Genomic DNA, 9,900 nt, shown 5'->3' on the forward strand with positions numbered 1-9,900 from the left:
GTGTTTTCAAATTCTTTGTAGAGAGGTCTGTGTTCTTTTTGATATAAACGCCTTATTCCTAGGGTTTGCCTATTTCCGTATTATATTGTTCACCTCTTCCCTACGATCCGTAAGAACTCTTTATCTACCAGAGAAACCTGTTTTTTATCAAGAGTTAAGCTACAACAGAAATTCTTCCTATTTTGATATATTTATTTAGTTTATAGAAATACTTTCCGCTGGTCTGGAGAGATGACCATATGGTTAATAACACCTGTTGCTTTCCCAGAAAACCCAAGATAGCTTCCCAGCACCTACTTCCGCACAACCACCTAAGTCTGGGTAGTCTGATGCCCTCTTCTGGCCCCTACAGGTACTGCACTCATATGCACATAAGTGAAAAATGGAAAATTAAAAACAAAACAAAATGTTCCAAAGAATGCTTTTTGATATTGCTATTTGGGGGGTTCTGTCATGCATAAAATTTTGATTTTTAACATATTAAAATAACCTCCATTTTGATAATCTAGATTCCCCTCTGGACTAAGATCTCTCTCCCTCTCTCCCTCTCTCCTCTGTGCATGTGTGTGTACATGCAAAGAAGCCAGAGATCCATGTTGGCTTTAGGGTGTCTTCTTCAGTTGCTTCTCTGCTTTCTTTTGAGGCCGAGTCTCCCACTAACCCTGAAGTTCATGGATTCAGCCCAGCCCAGGGATCCTCCTGTCTCTGCCTCCTCAGGGCTGGGATCTCAGGTGTCAGCTACTGTTCCTGGATTTTTCATAGGTGCTCTGGGTCACAACTTTGTGTATGTGTGGCAGACCTGATCAGCTGGGCCACCCTCAGTCCATAAGGTTGTAGATACTTTCCCCTCCCCCCTCCTTCTTCCCTTTCTCCCACTCTCCTCCCCTTTCTATCCCTCCCTCTCTTTTCTTCCCTCCCTCCTTTTCCTCTTTCCCTCACTCCCTTTTCCCTCCTTCCCTCCTCCCCCCTCTCCCTCCCTCCCTCCCTCCTTCCCTTCCTTTTTAGTACTTTATCAGTTTTATCTCCCTCTTTGATGGTTGAGTTTTCTAATTGAATCCATGTTACTTTCAGTACCTTGCTGACAAGATATACCAGTACATCTCTGGATATCGCCCTGGCTTTTTTCATATAGTTAAAATTTTGATATTAATTTATTCCCCAAATCCCATTATTACAAACTGACATTGGCTATAAGAGGTACAAAGTTTATATTAGGTTTCAAACTCTTAATATCAAAGAACCGACTGGGGCTGTGGAGGGAGAAAGGGTTGTGGAGAGAGGAGGGAAAGGCCAACGGTGAGGGGTCAGTGGTAAGACCAGGCTATAGCGCATATGTGGAAATGTCATAAGGAAACCACTCGCTTTGTCCAATTAAGAGACCCTAAAGATATTTAAAGTAATAAAAATAATCTTCCTGATTTGAGACAGGGTCTCATTTACCACAGGACAGCCTTGCACTTACTACGTAGCTGAGGATAACCTTGAACTCCTCACCCTCCTATCTCAGTGTCCCTAGATATTGGATAATCCCGGTTTATAAGTCGATGACTTGAAATGCCACTTACCTACATCCCGAGGACCAGTTCTGGTCCGTCTCCCTTCGTGCCATCTGCTAATCTATTTTTAATGACAGGCAGCTGCGGGTGTCTGATGGGTCAGGACGATGGGACCCTCATTTCTCCCCTTTTCTGGAGTTATCTGGATTTTTTTTTAATGTGAAATTTACAACCAGATAACAGTACACACACACACACACACACACACACACACACACACACACACACACACACACAGAGGCTTTTTATTGGAATTTCATTCATTTCAAACATTGATTGGGGGAAGGCTGACCCTCCTCCCCATCACAGGATTCAGTGACCTTGACTGTTCCCTTGCCTCTCCATTGGTTCTAGTCCTGCTTAAGGGGATCTTCCTGGTCCCTCCACCTACCCCATCTCCTCCTGAGCCAAGGTTCAGTCATATCAACCTCCTGTGGCTTTAGGTTGGATTGTCACCAACACCCAAGAAAGGGGTTTTGGAGGCAAAAAGAGGCACTCCGTCTGAATAGCAAGAACTGAAAATCAGCAACTTTGGACAAAGACAGAGTAGAAGAGGCCCGTACGGAGGGCTGTGGGTTGTGGGGAGCTCTGAGGGCAGGCAGGGGAAGAGAAACTACTAGGAGTGGCCAGGGAGGAGGAGAAGAAAGAGGGACCTCCAGATAGGAGCCTGAGCCTGAGCTTGAGCCGGGAGCAGGTGCACCAGGCACAGGGGATCTCAGCGGTGGGGGAGGGGGCAGATTTCTCTCCCTGCAGTCTCTCCACTCACCGCAAGCTCTAGCCCATTTGGTGAAGAGTGATGTCCACAGCTTCAAAACTGTATTTTACTGAGCTAAATTGCACGCACCTAGACATGCTAACGCACACGTGTTCTTTGTTAGCACCGCCACCCAAGACACCGGGCATTCCAAGCTCCTCTTGCCTCTCCGAGGGGTTGCCGATGTCCTGATTTTCTTTTTTTTTTTTTTTTAAATCAGAGCACGATTACTATTATAACATGGAAAAAAGACGTTAGAAAACTCAAGGTCAGGGATGAAATGTACTGAAAAGGGAATTAGAACCCAGGCCAAGATGGAAGCCGGTGGGAGAATCAGTGGAGCAGGATGTATCCCGAAATGCCTCTGTGTTCATGAGGGCCCTTGGCTACCCAACTCAGAGTAAAGAGCCTGCGTCTGCGTGTGACCCCCCTCTCCCCCCCATGCAGGTCATTGTAGCTCCTTACTTAATGTAGTCCAAGATGGCTGCACAGGACCCTGGCTAGGGAGGAAAGTCCAGCTAATCTGCAGATTCCAAGACAACGCGCAGGTTTCTGTAATTCTCTGGGGCCTTCTGGTTTCTCTCACGGACTTCTTCCCGCAAGCGTTCCTTCTCTTGTTAAAGGCCCTAGAGATCCTCTCTTGCTACTGTGGAGCATTTTGGTCTGACTTTCGTATCTTAGCCCTGTACCAAGGGGAAAAAAGCGGCCGTTTTCTCTGTGGTAATTAAATGTGACGGTAAACATACCATGCTATACATATATATATATGCATACGTGTATATACATACATACACATATGCATATGTGCGCGCGCGCGGACACACACACACACACACACACACACACACACACAAAGCCTTTCTTCCTAGAAAGGTTGGAGAGATACGACAACCTTCAGGAGGTCCTGGAATTTAGGGAAAGGGCACTGAGGCAGGAAAGTGGAGTCACTCCCGGATGAGCTGAGGTGCCAGGCTGCAGGGTGAAGCGCAATGGTCCTGGGAACAGGAACATTGGGATGGCGGAGTAGGAGGCACTGTCTGGTCTTGGCAGCCGCTGCTCCCGGCAGGGAGGCGGAGCCCTTGGATGTGTTTGTAGTCAGGCAAGTGGTGACCACATGCTACTCGCTGAGCAGCTGCTGAGCTGCAGTCCCCTAATTAGAGAGGGCACAGTACTGTTTGAAGCCTCAAACCGAGGCTCAGGTTCTAATCAGCGTTCGAATTCCAGCACATCTGGTAAAGCAAGAACAGCTGTGAGATGTCAGGAGCAAGGGACAAGGAGAGTCTGTCCTTGCCTGTCAGCCTCCAGCAGATACCGTGTCCTTCACGTTGACTTTCCTTTGTCCCCTTCCCTTTAGGTTTTCCAAGGAGCATGGTGCCTGTAAGCAGGCATGCGCTCTGACCCCCAAAAGACACCCTCCGGGTCACTGACAGTCCCTTCGTCGGTCACTTCCAATGGGCTGGGCAGTGGGAACTGTCCCACCAACTCCGGCCACAGGGCTGACCGTAGGTCTGTCTTCAAGCCCTTTGGGCTGTGTTCAAGTCACAAACAAACCCAGAGAACACGACTCACTGCCCCAGGGTACCACTTTTCAGCTAGTGATGGGTTTGGCCTCTGTCCTCCACGCTTTGTGGGTCAGCAGAGAAGTGTCCACTTACGTAGGATGTAATTTTAAGAGCTCTAACATAACCAGCTGTCCTTTGGCCTGGAATAGACATCTCCACGGAGGAAACGACCTAAGATCAAGAAAGGCTCCTGTCAAAACAAACAGCTGGCTAGACAGCTTTACACAGCTCATTATTGATTTGTAAGGCATGGGACAAGGTTCCACAGCCTCTTCCTGTTTCAGTGTGGTAGGACCTGGTGGACGGGGGTGTCCCTGCGCTGGTCTGTGCTTGTCTGAGACTGCGAAAAACTGCCTGGTCGCCAGGCATCTCCCCGTTGCTCTTCTAAAATCTGGGGAAACCATGTTCAAATCACATCTCGATGAGAGCCACTCCATCTTTAACACTGTCACCAGCCGCCACTTACAACTTCTAGCTTTCCTGTCCTCTTTATGTTTAATGTGCATTCACTTTATCATACAATATGTTTTGGCCTCATTATCATTTTCTGTTTCCTGTTAGAAAGCGAGCTTCAGGAAGGTGAGGAAGCCAGGCAGGCTTTTCCTGGGGTGGGTGGGGAGGGCTGGGTGTGTGGTACCGGGCTTGTAGCACTAGGCACCTTTTATGTGGAGACAGTGGAGGGAAATATCTACAGCTCTGATTCATGGGGACGGCTCAGGGTATGAAGCAGCAGATTCTTGGGGGAAATTGTGAATTAGTAAGGCCCACTTCACTGACTTGGCCATGATGGTTCTTGGCCAGCTGAGTGTGGATTTAAAGTGTGTAGAGTGTTTAGGGAAAGGACCTCCCATGTAGCCTCTTGACAGCTCTTTCCTTGTACACATACTCCGTTCTACAAGGCATGGACTCCCTGCCACCATTTCCCCCAATCCCAGCACTGGAAACCAGGCCCAGCAATGTATGAGATACACTCCAAAATGGAGGACTCGCTGCTCACCATTTTCTCATTCTCCGGACTGATAGAGGAAACCAGTGACACAGCTAAGGGAGACCCAGGAAGCCGTGGCTTTCTTTGACTCTTAAAAAGTAGGTTACTCTCAAACAACGGTGGTTTCTAAAGTTGGCCAAGTGGATAAAAGGGAAGTATTTCCAGCAAGCACTGAAATATTCTCTGTGTTTTTTTTTCAACGTGTCTTATGGACAGCACTCTGGGCTAGGTCCAGAGGGGGAGACCAGGAGGAACATAGATTGGGGAAGCACATGTCCTGCTTAACTGGGGACAGTTATGGCTTGCACCTGGTGGCCTGGTCTAATGTGTGAGAGTTCCTCTTTTTTTTGTTGTTTTGTTTTAGTTTGTTTTGAGAGGGTCTTACCACACAGCCGGGGCTGGTCTTGAACACGAGGCTTTTCCTGCCTCAGCCCTCTGAGTACTGATATAACGGGTATGCAGCACCGTTGATGGCTTTGTTTCTCTTTCGATCTCAGGAGCATCAAGACTGGTTTGAGACACGAATAGCGTACTTAACCCTCAGTGTAGAGCTTTATTGGAGAGCTCACAGGTGGGTAGGAACAGGTCAACAGCTCCTGTTTGGGGGAATGAGTTAAGATAAGCTGGGCTGTGGTCAAGAGTTTCCAAGGAGTGAGGTAACATCCTTTCGCCCTCTGCCTCTCAGGTTCTGGTGTGCAAAGTGGTGCTCTCGCAGGACATCCACATGGCACCAATGTGAGCCATCACATGTAAACATTCTATGGAGGTGGTACCCTCTGGAGTCACCCCTAAGGTACACTGTACGAAGGGTGACCCTTGGAGTTGCACTCATGGGTGTTGGATTTGTAAAGGTTGAGAGGTCAGTGTCTTATTTTGATTGGTCATTAATGATCACGGGCCTGCCCTATTCCTCCTTACATTCCTTGGTTCTAGGTTTTCAAGGAAGCCCTCCAATACACGTGAGTTGATCTGAGCCGTTTTTAACCATTAGCTACTAACATGAGTCCTTCAGGGAAAGTAGTCTGGCCTGAAGGTCCTCAGCCATGACTGGAGAAGCAATAAGAGGGTATGTGTGCCCGAGCCCCTGGGTGGTTGACATAAATGTGTCTGTGGGGAAGAAGGGTGGTGGGCGTGTATAAGGTTCTAGTTCATGGGCTGAGGTGGGAGCCTCTTATCTCTTTTGTAGACTTGAAGACTCTTTGGTGACAAGGAGGTCAGAACCTCTTAAAGTTGGCTCTGTTGGGTGACCTCATCTCCTCTACATGAATGACTTACTTTCTGAGCTCCCTACAGATGCCAACTTCAGGGATGGAGAAGACATCTGTCTCTGGACTCCTGCTGGAGGCAGGGTGCAATGCTGAGCTGCTGCTGCTGGGGTGATTGGAGGCAGGGAGAAGAAAGGGGACATGGTGCTCCTTCCAAGGTACTTGCTGCAGGCTACTGTCACCTGATTATAATGACACCATCTCAGGCCTCTCTGGAAGGACCAGAGAGAGATGTCAGTGATTGACCTTGCACTAGGCCTCCTGAGGGCTGGGAACCTGGGATTGTCCTGTGTTACTTACCAATTGCAAAAGAGAAGTGTGTACCTGGGGGAAGAGATGATAAAAAAGGAAGGAAAGGAGACAGAAATGAAGGTATTTGCTTGCAGAAAATGACTATGACTTCCATTTGCATGTTAATGGCTCAAACCCTATCATATGCTTTCCTCTCTCTCTCTCTCTCTCTCTCTCTCTCTCTCTCTCTCTCTCTCTCTCTCTCCCTCTCACACACACACACACAGGCAATGCAATTTTTAGAAGAATATCAAATAAACCCATGATTTATTGGGGAACATAAAGAACACAGGAAAGACAGACCAGACGCCTGGCAGACAGTGAGCAGTGTGTTCCGTAGGCTGGGACTATGTCTTGTTCACTCTGGGAGTCGCCACATCAAACAGAATTTAAAAACGTGTCTCTAAATCCTCAGGCTTCTGCTCAAGATGGGCTGTACGGTATTCACAGGCCAGGGTGGAGCAGAGAGAGGCAGAGGAGACCCAGGGTGTCTTGCACAGCCTTCTTGGTGTCCACCAATGGAGAGGAGTATCTCGCCAGCCCCTGCAACTTCTGTCTTAATAAGCATGAGCCTCAGGGATGGTGGCCCTGGTTCTGTGTCTGGGTTTCGTGAAACCCATGTCCCTAGGTTGGGGACACCCTGGTATGGTCACTGTGCATCCCAGAATTTCCAAGGAAATCTTGATTTCAAACAACATGCTGGGTTGGGAGACCATGTGTCAGACTAGTGCCAGACAAATGTGCCCTGATTTCTGTTTCGGAAACTATGGTCAGCAAGATGGAAAGAGCGTAATTGGAAGGGGCAGTAACTGGAGCCCAGGCTTGGGTGGGAGGAGGAAGCCACAGGGAACCTTCTTTCAATTTGGGAAAGTAGCAGTAGCTACTGAAGTCTCCAGAGCAGAAGAGTTGCCAAGTGCTTGCTATGACCCCAGTCTTTTCATAAACATCCTGGCCATGAAGCTAGGTTCAGGTTTGAGCCCCAGCCACCCACAGCCTATCAGTAACCTTGAACAAGTGGCTTCGCTTTATCTCTGCAACTTGTGAACCCGGAGCACGGAAGAACAAAGCTACCAACGCCTCCGTGGATTGTTTTTAAAGTTAGGTAAGCAAGTGAGTTAAAGCCAGTCAGCTCAGACTCTGGCTCACCCTCGAAGTCTTCAACGGTGGTCAACCTCCTCCTCGCCTTCTCTTCCTCCCCTCCTTCCTCTTCCTCTTTACCACAGAACACACTGCTCATTGTCTGCTCTGTGTTCAATCTGTTTTTCTGGCTCTCCATTTGCTTCCCAATAAATCATGGGTTTATTTGATATCTTTCTAAAAATTATGTTTTTGTTCTTTTTTTAATCTGGTAGAGATGATCATGTGATATAGTTTGGACCAACATGATGCTGATTAAAGTCACTGGGCTGAATCCAGCAAGACTCTTCAAAAGGTGACAGTGGTGGGACAAGTAGGGTGCTAAAAGCCATGTGCTAAGACAGAATGAGGGGGCTGGAGAGATGGCTCAGTGGTTAAGAGCATTGACTGCTCTTCCAGCACCCAGATGGGAGCTCACCACTACTATTACTCCAGTTCCAAGAGTTCTGACACCTTCCCACACAGACACACATGCAAGCAAAACACCAATGCACATGAAATAAATATAAATAAGTAATTAAGAAAAAAGAACAAGAAGCACAGGTTGTCCCACATGATAGGAGCTGACAAAATAGACCTGATAAGGCAAATTTAGTCTGTTGTTTTGTCCGTCAAATTATGTTAGCGTATAGCCATGACATAGACAGTGTAGGCCCCATAGCAGAAATCCAGTGATCTAGCCTTTTCACAAAACAAAACAACCTACCAACAATTTAAAAAGAAAATCCCAACTCATTCAAGCTTTCTCAGTGAGACCTGTGCCAGCTGTGGCTTTCTTATCCTTAAGTGTGGTAGTGATATAAGTATTTACATGAGTTTTTGGATTTCTGGCTATTCAGACAAGCACTGAAGTATGTGTTGCCCTGGTCTTAGATGGCTTCTGATCTACCAAGAGGTTGCAAGCTTTGGCCTGAAGATTCAGGAGAGGGGATATACCATGGGAGGTGCTAGGCTGTAAGTCACAGAGACTCCCTATCTTAGTAGGAAGGAAGGTTTATGTATAGAGGAAAGGTTAAGTAGTGTGAGAAAGGGCATGGATGGGAATGGAAACAAGACAACTGGAATAGGTTTCTCTGGGGTTGGGAGTAGAATGGACAACAGGCTTCCCCTTGGCTGTGGGGAGGCTTCATTGACAAGTTGATTCCTTAGGAGAAAAGTTTAGTCCCCAGAGGAGAAGTGCTAAGAAAACTTAGCTCCTAGGGTTGACCAGATGGCTCAATGGGTAAAGGGGTTGGACATCAAGTTCAATGCCTGAGGTTAGTCCCCAGGACCCACAAGGTGGAAGGAGAGAAGCAATTCCCAAAAGTTGTGCCTGCTCCCAACCTCAGCCCACAATAAATAGTAAAAGTTAAGAATAAAAGGACATTTAGTTCTTGGAATGGCAAAATGGCACTTTAAAAACTATTTCCTGGGTTAGCTATTGTACTTTTTCCTTCTCTACAAGGTTGTCAGAATGGCATGTCCCACATGGGATACCTCCTTCAGTCTGGGCTCTTGTGAATGGGTACGCGGAACAAAACCCTATCTGTTGGTCCAGACGGTGTGAGTGGGAAGGAAACGGTGACACTTTTAGTCACTGAGATTTGAGTTGCTATCACACATGCAAGGAGACAGAAACACACGGCGCCTCCTGTGTGTGTGAGCATACTGATGAGCCTGTCCTTGTGGGGGCACTGTCCTTGTTGTCTGAGTGTCTGCTGAGGCTCCAGGGCAGACAGAGGGAGGCAAACGTTTAAATTGATAAGAAAAAAAGAGATTTTTAAAAATGGGTTGCTTAACAGTTGAAAAGGAGACCACTCTGCTTTCTAACAGGGGCAAGAGAAGTTGTGGCCTGGGGTCCAGGAGCCTGTAAAAATGGTGGCAGCATGGAAACCCAACTCTTCCTGCTTAGTGGTGCCACAGTGGTGATGGGCCCAGTTCACACACCATTTCCAGGTTGTACAAACATTTCTCAGTCACAGAGAGGACCCGGGACAGTGAAGCTGTGTTGCTGGTACACAAGTGCCTACTCCCAGGGAAAGGGGTCATCTTTCCTGGACAAACACTTGGACCCTCTTGACACTCAGGCTGCAGTGAAGAGCTGCTGTCAGTGGGAGTGAACCTGCTGGACGCCACCTTATCTGTGCCTGACCTCAGGTGCCCCAGGCTCTGGAGCTGTGGGAGATGTCTGTCATGTATAAGCTAGAAAGAGAAAGAAGAAAGGAAGCAGGGATATGAGAAAGAAAGAGCTGCAGAGCTCACAGACGCTGCTTCTCTCTGCTACAGATAGGGAAATCAGGAGGACTGGCAAGATGGCTCCACAGGTAAAGACACTGGGCTCCAAGCTTGCTGATTTAACTTCAGCCCT

The sequence above is a fragment of the Rattus norvegicus genome, chromosome 9, assembly GCF_036323735.1.
Source record: "Rattus norvegicus strain BN/NHsdMcwi chromosome 9, GRCr8, whole genome shotgun sequence".
In the NCBI taxonomy this organism is placed as follows: Eukaryota; Metazoa; Chordata; class Mammalia; order Rodentia; family Muridae; genus Rattus; species Rattus norvegicus.